The 16,990-nt window shown below is 42.4% G+C and overlaps 1 protein-coding gene and 1 pseudogene across 2 annotated transcripts in view; both read right to left on the bottom strand.

The window, feature by feature from the left end:
- Window positions 1-16,990, bottom strand: part of RNF180 (ring finger protein 180) — an 84,409-nt gene that overhangs the window by 30,432 nt on the left and 36,987 nt on the right. The window lies entirely within an intron of this gene.
- Window positions 10,982-12,320, bottom strand: LOC149445710 (uncharacterized; annotated as a pseudogene).

The following is a 16,990-nucleotide window of genomic DNA, read 5'->3' as shown; positions in this document are numbered from 1 at the left end:
GCTCAAGTCATCACATGTCCAGGCCCGTCTGAAGTTTGCCAATGACCATCTGGATGATCCAGAGGAGGCATGAGAGAAAGTCATGTGGTCAGATGAGACCAAAGTAGAACTTTTTGGTCTAAACTTCACTCGTCGTGTTTGGAGGATTAAGAAGGATGAGCTGCATCCCAAGAACACCATCCCTACTGTGAAGCATGGGGGTGGTAACATCATGCTTTGGGGGTGCTTTTCTGAGAAGGGGACAGGACGACTGCACTGTATTAAGCAGAGGATGAATGGGGCCTTTCATTGTGAGATTTTGAGCAACAACAACCTTCCCTCAGTCAGAGCATTGAAGATGGGTCGTGGCTGGGTCTTCCAACATGACAACGACCTTAAGCACAAAGCCAGGATAACCAAGGAGTGGCTCCGTAAGAAGCATATCAAGGTTCTGGAGTGGCCTAGCCAGTCTCCAGACCTAAATCCAATAGAACATCTTTGGAGGGAGCTGAAACTCCGTGTTGTTCAGTGACAGCCCTGAAACCTGACAGATCTAGAGGAGATCTGTGTGGAGTGGGCCAGAGTCCCTGTTGCAGTGTGTGCAAACCTAGTCAAGAACTACAGGAAACGTTTGACCTCTGTAATTGCTAATAAAGGCTTCTGTACCAAATATTAACACTGATTTTCTCAGGTGTTCAAATACTTATGTTCAGCAGTGCAAGACAAATAAATTCTTTACAAATCATAGAATGTGATTTCCTGAATTTTTTTTCCAATTCTGTCTCTCAGAGTGGGAATTCACCTACAATGTGAATTTCAGACCCCTCCATGATTTCTAAGTGGGAGAACTTGCAAAATCGCAGGGTGTTCAAATACTTCTGTTCCTCACTGTATATATATATATATATATATATATATATATATATATATATATATATATAATTCTCTCTCGCTTCCCTCTCTCTTTCTCCCTCTCTTTCGCCCCCCTCTCTCTTCCTTCTCTCTCTCCCCCCCTCACTCTCGCCCCCCCTCTCTCTCCCTCCTACCTCTCTTCCCTCTCTCTCTTCCTTCTCTCTCTCTCTCCTCCCCTCTCTCTCTCCCCCTCTCTTTTCCCTCCCCTCTGTCTCTTCCCTCTCTCTCTCTTCCCCCTTTCTCTCCTTGTTCCCTGTCTCTCTTTTCTCTCCCTCTACCCTCTCTCTCTTCCCTCCCCTGTCTCTTCCCTTTCTCCCTCTCTTCCCTCTCTCTCTCTTTGTTTCCTGTCTCTCTCTTCTTTCCCTCTCCCCTCTCTCTCTTCTCTCCCTCCCTCTCTCTCTCTTCCCTCCCTCTCTTCTCTCTTCCCCCCTCTCTCTCTATTTCCTTTCTCTTCCCTCTCCCTCCCCCCCTCTCTCTTCTCTCCCTCTCTCTCTTCCCTCTCTCTCCCCCCCCCCCTCTCGTTTCTCAGATCGTATGGGACTGAACACACACACACCTCCTCCAAGGGCTGCTGATCTCCGTGCAGCAGGAAGCCTTGGGGGCAAATATAGATGCCGCGCTCTATCAAGACCTATTACCTGTATATAGTATAAAAACTGTATTTGCATTAAATCTCTAATAGCTGCATAATCTCTTATGTGTAACCATACATGATTGTAATGCCAATCAATACCCAAACATGTGTTGATAATATTGAATAAATGAAGTGAAAAAAATATATATCCAAATTGGTGATGATAATAAAAAAAAGAAATAAATAAAATATAAAAAATAAAAGTCTGTGCAAAATTATTAAAATTTGTGTCCTTCGATGATTAAATAAATAATCCAATTAATAAATAAATATCAAAAATAAAAATTGAAAAATGAGGAAAATAAATAAAAGGTAAAAATACAATGAATTTTGTGCAAAAAACGCAAAACAAACTTGGTGCAGAGTTCAGCAGGGATGAAATATCTGTGTGATCTCCTTCCAATCAGCCTGAGGTGATGCAGGGGAAGGTTGCAGATAGAGGGATACTATGTAAGCCTGAATGGTCATATGGATCTCTCCCTCCTCAGATCTTTCCTTGATCCAGCCCTTTAAGTATTCCTCATACGGATCATGTAAATAGAGAAAAGTGCATAGTGCTTTATCGTTGATAAAAATAAACACTTTAATATACGCTCAATATGCACTCACATTGATTAAAAACAATCTGCACTTTGTATAATAGCCACTTTAAGCGGTGAAGACCAGCCGCTCAGGTGTGCTTGCATACACTACCAGTGCTCGCCGTGTAAGGTTGCGTGGTGATGTCACTGCCCCTCCCCAACGCGTATCTCCACAGGGATTCGTGGCTTCGTCCGGGGGATGTAGTATGACAATCACAATACCCAACTCCTTATATAGTGTTACGGCGCCATTTTCTTGTAGTTCTAACTGGTTCCTCCATCTTTTTGGGGTCATAACTGTGTTTATCTCTCCTGAGAGCTATTAACCACTTGACCTCCAGAGGATTTACCCCCCTTAATGACCAGGCCTCTTTTTGCTATACAGCGCTGCACTAATTCAACTGATAATTGCGCGGTCATGCAATGCTGCACCCAAACGAAATTTAGGTCCTTTTTTTCACACAAATAGAGCTTTCTTTCGGTGTAATTTGATCACCTGTGCGCTTTTTATTTTTCACGCTATAAACAAAAAAAGGCCAAAAATTTTGAAGAAAAACAATATTTTTTACTTTCAGCTATAAAAAATATATAGTAAACTCAAAGTTAGTTATAAATTTAAGCCAAAATGTATTCTGCTACATGTTTTTGGTAAAAAAAATCCCAATAAGTGTATATTGATTGCTTTGTGTGAAAGTTATAGCGTCTAGAAACTATGGTATAGATACTGCAATTTACGCCATTTTTTTGCTGTACAGCGCTACACTAGTTTAACGGAGAATTGCGCGGTCATGCAATACGGTACATACATGAAATTTACATCCTTTTTTTTTCCACAAATTGAGCTTTCTTTCGGTGGTATTTGATCTCCTGTGCGGTTTTTATTTTTTGCGCTTTAAAAAAAGGCTGACAATTTTGAGGAAAAAAACAATATTTTGGACTTTTTGCTATAAAACATGTCCAGTAAAAAAAAAATTTAAAATCAAATTTAGTCATAAATTTCTGCCAAAATGTATTCTGCGACATGTCTTTGCTAAAAAAAAAACAATACGTGTAAATTAATTGGTTTACGTGAAAGTTATAGCGTTTACAAATGGCGGGAAAGATACTGGGATTTTTAGGTTTTTTTTATACTAATAATGGCAGCAATCAGCAACTTATGGCGGGACTGCGGAGGACATTCTGACATTGGGGGGTACTGACTTGGGTTCACTGACATCCCCAGTGACACCAATACAGTGATCAGTGCAAAAAACAAAAAAAACACTGACACTGTGCCAATGGCACTGGGGAGGAAGGGGTTAAGTTTATTTTTCAGGGAAAGGGTTAACTGTGTGAGGGGAGTGTTTTACTAGCGGGCGGGGGTGTGTACTGCAGGGGACACCGCTGATCGGGAGAGAGAAACTCTTCTGTCCTGATCAGCTTGTCCTGGAGCTGTCAGGGAACTGACAGAAAGCATAGTTACTGCAGCTGTGCTCTCTGTCAGCGATTGCCGCCGATCGCCAGGACATAGCCGGTAACGACCGGCTGTGACCCGGCGACTGACATCTGCGGCTGTGATCGGCGGGACAGGTAGGGCGGCGGCATGCCTCGCGTGCGCCCCCTACCTGTTTACAAAACACACGTTTTAAAACGTGCTTTTGCCCAGCCGTGCCGCCCTATTTATACAGTGGCTGGGCAGCATGTGGTTAATGACAATATAACTCTTTTGTAGCAATTACATGTAATTTATCAGAGTGTGTTTTATATCAAATACAGTGTATGTCCCACTGTTGCTCTGCAACTGCCCTCCCCCCGCATCGATCCTCCTGCTGTCCGGGCCACTGCAAGAGTGCCAAAGGCACCCCTCTGATGGCGGCCCTTCATGGCTCTGTCTGCTGCTTCTCAAAAGGTCCCTTCTTCCGGGGGGCATTGCCACCCCCTAAAAATTGCCGCCCTAGGCAAACGCCTTGTTTGCCTTGCGGTAGATACGCCCCTGGGGTGGGGGGGGGGGGGCTTGTTACAGAAGGTTTTTTATGGTCATTCTATGCATTAAGGCTTTAAAACCGCTTTGAAAGGAACATTTGTTTTTTTTAGGACTGGAAGAAAGGTTATTGCTCAAAAACAGACCATTGACATGGTTGTGAACCTCAGACATGACATATGAACAAAGAATATCCCTCTATAGTGTGTACTTGTCTCAATAAAGAGTACTTAGTGTCATTTCTGCCTCCTTCCTCTGCTATCAGCATGAGTCCCTTCTGACCAGTATTCCTGACACCAAAAGAAAAATGATGACAGGGAGGGCACAACCTGTGATTGACAGCCTCAGTTTTCTTCCTGTGTGCGAGGGGGGGGGGGGTGTCCCTTTTCACTCAGCTCTCAGAGATGCCCTCACTGATCTTACAGCTCCCCGCCCCTGCTTTTTAGAGCTGAGAGCTGTGTACATTCTGCACTTTGAATGGATGTGGGGGAATAAGCTGTAGATAAACAGGTATAATGTATGTAGGAAGTTTGTTTCATATCTGTGCATCACCTGACGCCAGTCACTTTGCTGGGTATATTTGAGGGTTTACAACCACTTCAATCAGCTTTATGTCATGACCTCCACCCAACATCTTTGGGATGAATCTGAACACTGATTGGGAGCCAGGTCTTCTCCTCTAACTTCATACATTCCTACAGACACACTCCAAAATATTGAGCAAGCTTCAAGAGAAAAGTGGATGCTGTCATAGGTATGGGGGAAAGGGAGGGGGGGCTTTATATTAATGTCCATGGCTTTAGAATAGGATGTCAAACTAGTTCTTATAGGTAGAATGGCCAGGTGTCCACAAACTTGCAATATAATATAACATGCCAATAATGTAATAAAAAGATGTAATGAAAATATAATACAATATAATATATTGCAGTATAAACTGAATTTTAAGTACTTATGCTAGCAAAAAAAAAATTATATAATGATTTTTATACCAATTACATAACTGAATTACATAGTAATTTTATTTTTCTTTGAATAGAGCTAATTTTAAGTACGGTAGCTTTAGAACATTAGAATGTATTTTAATACTTTAAAAACCTGGATGGATACACAGCAGTGTGCTTTTTCTAATTTTGTAGCATTAAGTTCATTCAATAGCTTAATCTCTCCCACTTCTACATAAAATTCATTTTTATTGTCATGTATTTTTAATCAAATGAATGTACTTTTTAAATATCCTTTAATGAACACATAACTGAATTAAATGAATTCAGAATAGATTTGAATTATATATTGCCCACATCAATACAAAAACATCCCATTGGATTGAAAAGAAAACAGGTGTCATTTAAAGGGCCTCAACCAATCTTTAAAATTCTGTGTTAAGTGAATTTTTTTTTAAAATTAATGTTTTTGTTAGGGTGTTGCTTTACAGAATCGAGTCACTGACTTACAAAGACTGAAAAAAGTAAATGTGAGCTAAAAGCGGAAGTTCAGGTTTCCTCTCACTTTAAAAAAAATTAGTTTGGGCTGAGCTGTCCAAAATGAACTATTTACATTACTAATTATTTGGCACCTGTGAATACAAGGCTCCCTTTGCTTGCCTAAAATGGAGAGGTGGATGGATGATGTCACGATTTTCACCTCAGCCAATCACAGGAAACCTTGTATTAATTGATAAAATAAAAGGCTTCCTCTAAATGGTTGAGAAATGCTTAGTGTTTTCTTCTGGCAGCAGACGGGAAGTTGCCCACATTGCCGCGGAACACTGTGCTGCATACTGTATGTAGCTGATGCTACTATAGTATGATACGCTGATAGCGGCCAAATAACTTACATGTCCGTTCACTGGCATTTTTTGCTGGCTGATAGCTAAAAAGAGTGGGGAATTTGAGTGGAGAGTGAAAAAGTTTTACTTTTGACTGCTGTTGATTGTAGTTGTTTTATTTTCTTCCTAGGGTCTTGCTAAAAGCTTTTACTTTTTTAAATCACTTTTTCTGTCACTTTTTAAATTGCATTTTTTTTTCTTCCTTTCCTTGTCTTCCTTCAGTCTGCTAATTAAGGGGTTGGGTTAATTGGTCACAGGTGATACAGATCCTATATAACTTGCTGTAGAGCTCACTCTGAGCTTGCCTATTCTTGAGCTTGCCTGTATTTTGCTTGCTGGACCTTTGACTAATGCAGGCCATAGATGGGGAGAAAAACTGCAGATTTTTCTTTTAAAAAACGAAAAATCGGTTGTTCAAGTGGCCGACGTTACCATCAATGGTAAAAAAAAAAATCGGCCGATTTTCTACCCGTCTAGAGCCGGCAAAAAGTGTCCCTGCAGAGAGCTCCGCTATTTCTTTGACAGTTCTCTGACAGTTCCTTGACATTTATAGAAGTTGCAACAATGTATCTATTTGTTTCCATTTAGGATACAGATGTTTTTATTCGGAAACAAATAGATACAACGTTGCAACTTCTATAAATGTCAAGGAACTGTCAGAGAACTGTCAAAGAAATAGCGGAGCTCTCTGCAGATACACTTTTTGCTGGACTGGAATTCTTCTTATTTTCATCCTACTTCTTCTTCTTCTTCTTCTTCATCCTCATCCTCTTCTTCTTCTTCTTCTTCATCCTCTTCTTCTTCTTCTTCTTCATCCTCTTCTTCTTCTTCTTCTTCATCCTCTTCTTCTTCTTCTTCTTCATCCTCTTCTTCTTCTTCATCTTCATCCTCTTCTTCATCCCCATCCTCTTCTTCTTCATACTCATCCTCTTCTTCTTCTTCTTCATCCTCATCCTCTTCTTCTTCATCATCCTCCTCCTCCTTCTTCTTCTTCCTCATCCTCTTCTTCTTCATCATCATCGTCCTCATCCTCTTCTTCTTCTTCTTCTTCATCCTCTTCTTCATCCTCATCTTCTTCTTCTTCATCCTCATCTTCCTCTTCTTCTTCTTCATCCTCATCCTCTTCTTCATCATCCTCCTCCTCCTCTTCTTCTTCTTCTTCTTCTTCTTCATCCTCATCCTCTTCTTCTTCATCCTCATCTTCTTCTTCTTCTTCTTCATCCTCATCTTCTTCTTCTTTTTCTTCATCCTCATCCTCTTCTTCTTCTTCATCCTCATCCTCTTCTTCTTCTTCTTCATCCTCCTCCTCTTCCTCATCTTCATCATCATCCTCATCCTCTTCTTCATCATCATCCTCATCCTCTTCTTCTTCATCCTCATCTTCTTCTTCTTCATCCTCTTCTTCATCCTCATCCTCTTCTTCTTCTTCTTCATCCTCTTCTTCTTCTTCTTCTTCTTCTTCATCCTCTTCCTTTTCTTCTTTTTGTCTTCCTCTTGCAGGTCACTGCTCATGCGCAGATTTTTTATCGGTAAAAAAATCGGCCGATTTGCCCACTAATTGCCGCGAAAATCGGCCGATCGGCAAAATCGGCCGATTTTTTTCCAACTTTACCGAAAAACAAAAACGGCCAAAATACCGAAAAACGGCCGACCAAATCGCCCACTAACGATCCGAAAATCGGCCGATTTTATTTTCGGACGAAAAATCGGCCGATTTTCGACCCGTCTATGGCCTGCATAAGTGGATCTTTGATAAGTGGAGTTAAAAACAGTAGATTATAACAGGAGTCTACTAACCTGTAAGTGACAACTGATATTTCCTGTTAATATTGTAACTGGGATATCAGTGCTAGTAGGGTTGAAGGTTTTGTGGGGTGCACAGTGTGCAGCATGTATGAAACAATGGAGCAACAGCTCCAGGATATATACTGCTGCGACAGATGTGACTGGGTTGTCCTTCTGGAAAATCGCGTTAGAGATCTGGAGGAACAAGTTGCAACACCGGGCAGAACCGACAACCTTGAAAGGGGTCTTCTGCTCTCTGAGCAGGTAGCTAATGGGATTGATGTGGAGGGGCTAATCATGATTATCAGGTAGGAAGATGGGTTACTGTAATGAGAAGGAGTGGTAGGGGCTCACAGAAAAGGAAAGCCGGCCCTGGGTTTGTGCACCAAAACAGATTTGTCAAGTTGGGTGAAAATTTGGGGGTGGCAAGCTCAGGGGTGGCAGCCGTGGATGTCACTGCTATCCCTAACAGCCAGGAGGGCAGACCATCTAGTAGGGGTGGTGAGGGTAGTGCAGGAAGGCCTAGACAGTTGGTGGAAGTAGGGGATTCTATAATCAGGACTGATAGAATAATTTGTCGCCAGGATCGCCTCAACCGAATGGTTTACTGTCTCCCTGGTGCCAGGGTTCGGCATGTGGTGGACCTGGTTGATAAATTACTGTGAGGGGCTGGGTATGACCCAGCTGTCTTGGTCCATGTTGGAACCAATAACAGAATACATGGAAGGTGGAGGCTCCTCAATAATTTAAAGAACTAGCCTGCAAGTTGAAGGAAAGGACCTCCAAAGTGATATTCTCTGAAATATTACTTGTGCCATGCACAAGACAGGGGGAGATTAGAGAACTCAATGCATGGCTAAAGACCTGGTGTGAGTGGGAAGGATTTTGGGTTTCTAGAGCACTGGGCTGACTTTTCATTGGGGTGCAACCGATATGCTAGAAATGGTTTGCACCTAAATGGAAGGGGGCCTGCTGTGCTGGGGGAGAGGTTTATGGAAAGGCTGGAGGAGTATTTAAACTAGGATTGAGGGGGGAGGGAGAATTAGATTATAATGGGGTAGACAGATCAGACATGGGTCAGTACTTATTGGTGGGTGGTATGGGGAAAGATGGGGGGGGGGAGGGCTATAGCAGATGATAAGAAGGTTTCCATGTTACAAACAACCAGTGGAATTGGTACCATTTGTATGAAAATAAAAAATAAGCAAAATACGTGTGCACAAGGTGTCAATGTCTTAAAGTGTTTGTTCACCAATGCTAGAAGTCTGCCAAGCAAAATAGGTGAGTTAGAAGCTTTGATGCATGAACAGAACTATGATTTAATTGGTATTGCTGAATCTTGGCTTCATTCTTCACATGACTGGGCCATTAATATTCCTGGCTATGTTCTCTTTCGGAGAGACAGGGTAAATAGGAAAGGTGGTGGTGTCTGTCTCTATAATGTCCATAATGGGCATGGCATTGACACAGTCCCAAATGATCCACATTGGCTCACAATTGATATGATCCAAAAATATTTAGACAGAATAAAGGTGAATAAAGCACCTGGATCGGATGTCATACACCCATGGATCCTTAAAGAATTAAGCTCTGTCATTCAAAGCTATTGTTTCTAATTTTTAGGGACTCTTTAATGGTGGTGGACATGGTATACTTGGATTTTGCAAAAGTGTTTGACACAGTTCCCCACACACGGATAAAGTGTAAAGTAAAGTCTACAGGCTTGGAAAAATCCGTATGTAAATGGATAGAAAACTGGCTAAAAGATCGTATTCAGAGACTAGACATGGATTGCCAGGAACATAGACATACAGGTTAAGCTTACTTTGGTTTTTACACTTTAGTGACAGGGTCACTTTAAAATACAGTAGATGTAAACCCTGGCTGAAGGACATTTACTTTGCCAAAGCCCTGTGTCTAATTAACTACCTTTAAAAAAAAAAAAATACATTGAGGAGAATTTGGTTCAGGCAGGCAGTATTTTTAATATGAAGCCAAGGTTAATAACAGGAGGACATAACCTCAGACTAACAGGAGGAAAGTTTAAAACTAGTCTCAGAAAGTACTATTTTACAGATTGAGTAGTTGATGCCTGGACGTTCCAGCAGATGTGATGTGCCAGTCAACAGTGAGGGGATTCAAACATGTTTGGGGTAAACATAGATCCATACTCAAGCAAAAAAAGTTAACAAAAATGGGGCAAACTTGATGGACCACTTAGGTCATGCATACTAGGGGGGGTACAACTGGGGGAATCAATGGTGGAGAAGGATCTGGGGGTTCTGGTAGATCACAAGCTTAATAATGGCATGCAATGCCAAGCTGCGGTTTCTAAAGCAAGCAAAATATGGAATATGCAGTTCAATTTTGGGCACCAACTAACAAAAAGAACATTGGGGAACTGGAGAAAATACAGAGAAGGGCAACCAAACTTATAAGAGGCATGGAGGAGCTCAGCTATTAGGAAAGATTAGACAAACCGAATGCATTCTCTCTTGAGAGGAGGAGATTAAGGGGGATATGATCAACATGTATAAATACATCAGTGGTTCATATAATGAACTCGGTGTAGAGCTATTCATCGTGAGGTCATCACAAAGGACAAGGGGGCACTCTTTACATCTGGAGGAAAAGAAATTTATTCACCAAAACAGGGAAAGGTTTCTTCACAGTAAGAGCTGTAAAAATGTGGAATAGACTCCCTCAAGAGTTGTTTCTGGCCAGCTCAGTGGATTGCTTTAAAAAAAGACCTGGATTCTTTCTTGGATACACAGAATATAATTGGTTACTATTTATAGGTAAAGTTGATCCAGGGAATATCCGATTGCCTCTCGGGGGATCAGGAAGGAATTTTTTTCCCCTGCAGGAGCAAATTGGATCATGCTTTGCTGGGTTTTTTGCCTTCCTCTGGATCAACTGTGGGAGTAGGATTATAACTAACTATGTAACATATATGCAGATTGGATGTGGTTTGAACCAATCTCACAAATGTGCACCTTTTAGGAGATATATACTGTAGAAGCACTGGTGTTGTCACCGACACATGCACACTGCACTCTCAATGGACGGTGCTTTAATATAACATGCTACCAGTCTTGAACTGTTTTCTGCTGATTTCAGCTAAACTGGTAGCATGTGCCCAGTTTATGACTATCTCCAGATATTGAACATTATGTGCTACCATTGAGGATGTCAGGGGCTGCAGTCTAGGCCTTCTGTATCTAGTAAGTTGACCACCACTCCCTCCCTAGCAGCACATGTTAAATTCCCAGACAAAAGCAAACAAATAACCGGTGATGTGGCTATAGGAGAGCATGCGGTTTACTTTCCTTCCTGTCACATGCCTCCATAGGGAACCTCTTCTCCTTTTCGGCGGACCTAGATAACACCTGGTCCAGCCCTGGGATGAACAAAAAGGAAGCCTCAAACGGTAAACCACAAACGGTAAACAAAGACGGGCTCTTGACGTCTGATCGCCCTCCCAGATTTTAACCCATGCTGCCCTCCGGGGTGAGTTAAGAAGACATATGGTCTTAGCTGATGTTCTAACTAGCTTCACCACAGAGTCTGCTAGGTTGGCTACTGCCATACCAACTACCTCCAGGGAATCAATCACCTCTTCTGACTGGGCTTCCCCTTTTTTCTTGGTACTCCGAGAGCCGTGGTCAATTACTATATGCATCCAAGGATCAGCATTTCTAGCAATACAGGCGGATGCCAGGGCTGGGGCCATAGTAATGGCATTGGCATCCCAGGCTCTATGCAACAGCATCTCGGGCCTACGGTCTGTCCATCTGATCTCTGATGTTACCAGAGTCCTCAAAGGACACGTCAGACTTTTTAGATACTTGTGATAACGATGTGTCTAATTTGAGGGTTTTGAGGAAATTCTCTTCCTCTTCTTCCCCAAATGAGTACTGACTCGCTCAGGTCTTTAATTGTAGGACCTTTCTCTAAGGATTCTTCCACTCTCTTAAGACAATATCTTTGAGAGTTTGGTGCACAGGTAGCACACTAGTTTGCGGCCTCACCAACCCCCCTATACATCTTGTCTTGGGCTGAGACCTGCCTTGGTGGTTCTGAAATGCCCTCCGATGCATAGATAGCCCTTAGGAGCCCTTCCATATCTTCCACGGCAAAATGGTGCCTACTTTGTCTACATTCCTCACTAGCCAGTCTAGCACCTTCCAAATATTCGCCCTCTCCCATGGAGCTTTGGCTAGAAACCTCTGCCTCCTCTAAGTCTTCTTCCTCTGTGACCTGAGAGGATGAGGGACGTAAACCCCCCCCCACTGCCTTCCCGTCCAACCTCCCTCCTGGGAAGAAGGCTAACATTTCCAATTGCACCGACAAAAAATCCTTCATAATCGTCGAGGTTTCTTCCCCTGACAACGTATAACCACACCATTTGGATTGGGGGGGGCTTTAGCTTTAGGTGTCTTGTGGGCGCTCTCCTGGGGAGTTCCACACAGCTTTAAGAAGAGATAAACAGAGGCCCAGGTTAACATGTATTCCTTTGCCCCTAAGTACACCTGTAGGGGAGTTGGTAAGGTCTCAACCCCCCTCCTCTCCCCCATCAGCCAAGTCAAACTCACCGTCTGTGGTCTTATCACTGGCTGCAGCCACTGCCTCGCCCTCCATCTTAGCAGGGCCTTCGCTGGGCCCTGAGTCCCCACACCCAGGGGTAATTCCTGGAGGCTCCTCACTGGCCTCATTAGGGAGAAAATGCAGACTGGCACCGCCATCTTTAAGCAGAAGTCCTGCCCTTGCAGAAGTCCTATTGGGAGTGAAGCTTGGTCCGCAGCCTCACTCCTACTACCAGTCCTGCACCCTGGGTTCTTTACTAGAGGAACCAGTAGCAGACTCCACTGCAGCCACCCCAGTTACCCTACAGGGGCGCGCCACATGACTCCACATGCCAGCCCCAATACCCGGAAAAAGCCGTCTCATGGCCCAGTCCTCTCCTGACATGCCTCCCCACTGCCTGGAAGAGGGAGGAAGGGCGCCCGTCCCTTGAAAGACAGACATACCTCCCCTGTTACCGGGAAGCTCCGCACAAGTGGGATCCCTGGAGTGGGTGAGTTACAGCCTGCCCTCCTCGGCTCAGCTGTTTACCCCCCAGGGAAACCTCCAGCCACAGGCCTTAGTTCCACAAAACAACAAACGTTTCGCTGCCAGGGAAACAATCAAAAACTGAGGAGTGGAGGGAAGTGCAAGGAAATTAAACTCTGTCAATTGTTGATTGTGTCTCCTGTCAAGTGGAGCTAGTCATCTCTCAGGTGTGCCATCCTGGAAGATGACTAGAGATTATTGGGTTTTGGCTGGGACAAGGTATACATTACTACATGTCACCAATACTGTTCTCAATCAGGTGACATCAGTCATATTGCCAATAAACTCAGTAGTCTAATGAATGGTCTCAGATTCCATTAAACCATTCATTTAGAACATTTTCTCTGGCAAGGAAAACACAATTAATAATTAAAAACAATTTTAAGTGCCACAATCAATACCAGCATTTTTAATGCAGCTGGAACAGTGCATGAAGGAGTGGCTTTTCCCATCAATAATTCCAAGGTAGAAAAGTGTCAATTGCTTTATATACCCTATACTTTCCAACTCCTAGTCAAAACAGCAGCACTGAACTTTCATTTCAGGATGGCAATAATGAGCGATTTTTATTGGCTACCACTTAGCAATTAGAAATTAAAAATAAAAGCCCCTTTACACTATGCATTGAGTTAATGGTAAAATGCAACATGTTTTCTTGTGTAAAAAGTGCCCTTTGCTAAGGCAGCCCATGCATTTTGAATGCAAAGGCAATGTACTGTAGCCTCCCTGGCGGTATTCCCGAGTGCAGCTCGGGGTAAAGTTTCAGTACCACAAGCGGTAACCCCGAGCTACACTCGGGCTTACCATGCGGCGCTGCTCCGGGATCCCTCGGTCACTTACCTTGTCCTGCGCTCCCGCGATGTCCCTCCTGCAGTGTCCCCTGTAATGTCCTCCGGCGGATGCCGGCATCTGTCTTCTTGGTTCCATCCCCTGAGAGCGTCAGGACGTACGGGGACGGAACTGGCGGGAAATTTGAAAATGACAAAAAGTGACATTCACTAAAATCACTAAATTAACATAGTATAACATTACTGTATCAAACCATTTCACATACATTTTGTCCCGAGTGCTTTCTCCTGTGCCCTGCCTGCATTTTTACTGTTCTTTCTGCCTGGGAACTGAGAAACATCCATGGCGTCCAAAAAGCGTCCCTTTAGGTCAAAAGCGGTTTTAGACCAGCTAGAGAACAGCGATAGTAAATCAGAACCAATTGCAGAATTGAGTGATAATGATTCGTGGGGAAATTCGTCATCAAACACTGAAAACGATTTTGCGACTTTGCTCAGTGATGTGCGAGCTTGGCGTTATTTCAAACTTCAGTGTTTTTGGTTTGATTATATTATTGAATTAAATGTATTATATTATTATTTTTTATGATTATTTATTAAATTATAATTTATGATTTCGTGTTTCAAATTTTAACATACCCGGGATGTTTACTAGACTCTTGTTCGGACAGATTTCAGTAAGTTATTACTAAAAATTACAGGCCTACAATAAAAAAAATACATATTTCCAAGTAAAAAAATGTACCGCTTTGAGCACAGAAATACTGACATAATCAGACCGCTAGGAAGGTTAAACGTAAAGGGGTTCATTTACTAAAGCTAAAGAGTGCACAATTAGGCTAATTTCTGCATAGAAACGAATCAGCTGCTAACCTCAGCTTGCTCAATTAAGCTTTGGCAATAAAACCTGGAAGCGGATTGGTTTTCTTACAGAAGTGAGCCTGACTTTGCACTCTCCAGCTTTAGTAATAAATCCCAAAGTGTCATTGAACCCCAACATGGCTTTCTTCTTGCCACTCTTCCATAAAGGAGTGTGTGACTAATAGTCGTCCTGTGGACAGATTCTCCCACCTGAGCTGTGGATCTTTGCAGCTCCTCTAGAGTTACCATGGGCCTCTTGGCAGCTTCTCTGATTATTGCTGTCTTTGCCCAGCCTGTCAGTTTAGGTGGATGGCCATGTTTTGGTAGGTCTGCAGTTGTGCCATACTCTTTCCATTTTCCGACGAGTGGTCCGTGAGATGTCCAAAGCCTGGGATTTTTTTTTAATAACCTAACCCTGCTTTAAACTTCTCCACAGCTTTATCCCTGACCTGTCTGATGTGATCCTTGGCCTTCATGACGCCGTTTGTTCACTAATGCTCTCTAACAAACCTCTGACGGCTTCACAGAACAGCTGTGTTTATACTGAGATTAAATTACACACAGGTGGACTCTATTTACTAATTAAGTGACATCTGAAGGCAATTGGTTCCACTAGATTTTAGTTAGTGGTATCAGAGTAAAAGGGGTTGAATACAAATGCACGCCACACTTTTCAGATATTTCTTTGTAAAATATTTTGAAAAATATTTACCATTTTCCTTCCATTTCACAACTATGTGCCACTTTGTGTTGGTCTATCACATAAAATCTCAACAAAATACATTTACATGTTTGGTTGTAACATGACAAAATGTGGAAAATTTCAAGGGGTATCAATATGTAAACGGTTGTTTTACAAGGTGAGGGTTTATCTATACTTTTTAGAAAAATATTTTTCTTCTTTTTTATAAGAATTTCCTTTTAGCTGATATGTCCTAAAAATAGTTAACATGGTTACTGTCAAGTTAACTAACGCACAATGAAGGTGTCGCAAAAACTGTGCAAAACACAGTGAAGTACGCAGTTCAACCATTTTGTAGGCACCTCCATGTTGGTACGGAGTATATATTGTGTCTCTCATTTCTCATTCTCCTTCCCCCTCCCTTCCTGAGAGGCACAATGACAGATGTGTGTGTGTTAAAAGTGTCACTAGAGCAGCAAGGGGCCCAGAGCTACAAAGCCCCCCAAGAGAGACAGAGCCTAGCTGCCCAAGAACATGTGTAATCTCTGACCTCGTAACAGAGATAAGGCAGCTTTTCCCAGGAATTGAAAGAGATTGTAACCTCATAAAACCTAGCAGCGTAGGTGACAGAATTAAATGAACATTCCTCAAGTCATTTTGTCCCCTATGTTTCATATCATGGATGTTGGTTCTAATTCAGAGTTCGCCCGACGATACCTCCGTAAACAGAGTATTGGTCAGTTACTCAGAGCCACCCCCGTGCTGGGGGACTTTAAACCACAGGCTAGCAGGCCTAAAAAGTTAAGTTGAAGACTTCTCCCATTTTTTCCATCGTAACAGTGGGAGATCAAAGCACCATTCTGCTCTGCAACTTGGATCTGCTTACATCAAAGGCTTAAATGGCAAGTAACTTAACCCTTTAACTTCCTTCCTATTATCTCTCTGCTGTGCTGTGGTTCTTTGTGTGTGTGTGTGTGTATATATATATATATATATATATATATATATATATCTTAGTTACATCTTTTTCTGTAAATATTTTATTGCACCTGTTCGACTCTTTTAAGTGTTAAACTGTTTCTAAAGCGCCTAATCGCAATTTACAAATTCCTGACTCTAAAGATGCTACTGTGTTTGTTTAATCCTGTGCCCAATCGGCCTGCGGTGACCGTATTGGACAGACAACTTTTCAACCATTACAGTGTATATTTGATAAAGAGAGTTCCCCTTTCTCTGTACAAAAACGGGTGGTGGCAGTGAAGGGTTAGTTGCGTAACTAAAACGACCCAGTAACAATCGCTCAGACTGACGGCACTTCGATCGGTTGACCATTAGCTGGAAAATCGCTGTGTAGGGTGCAGCTGGGTGTGGCATTATTACGCACGTCACATCGCGGTTTTAGATCGGCCGGTCCTTCGGTCACCAGTTTGGTGAGAAGGTCTGGGGTCTGATGCCACAATCATGACAGAAGGTACTATTATTATTATTATTATACAGGATTTAAATAGTGCCAACAGTTTGCTCAGCGCTTTACAATATAAATTAAATTTAGTCTGAGTATCAACACATCAAGAGAATCGGACACAACTGAATGGGTAGCATCATCATGACATCAATTCCCTCTGGCCATAAAGAAGTTAATGTATGAGATATGCTATGTACAGTTAAGCTAAAAAATAAAAAAAGACTAACATGTAACTAGGTACTATGTACTGCATGCACTTAACAAGGGATTTCAACTGTGCTGGTGGGGTAAAGCATGTAGTTACAGCGTATGTAGCATGAAGTCTGCTGCCCTCTGCTGTTAATAAATAAATATGCCATGGTGAAATCTGTTAAACTCATGATAAACTGTTATTTAAATGAAA

Source organism: Staurois parvus, unplaced genomic scaffold (genome assembly GCF_062004578.1).
Source record: "Staurois parvus isolate SC_StPar_1 unplaced genomic scaffold, SC_StPar_1.0 ptg000714l, whole genome shotgun sequence".
Classification (NCBI taxonomy): Eukaryota; Metazoa; Chordata; class Amphibia; order Anura; family Ranidae; genus Staurois; species Staurois parvus.
Note: the sequence above shows the minus strand (reverse complement) of the source record. Positions and strands in the feature narration are given on the sequence as shown.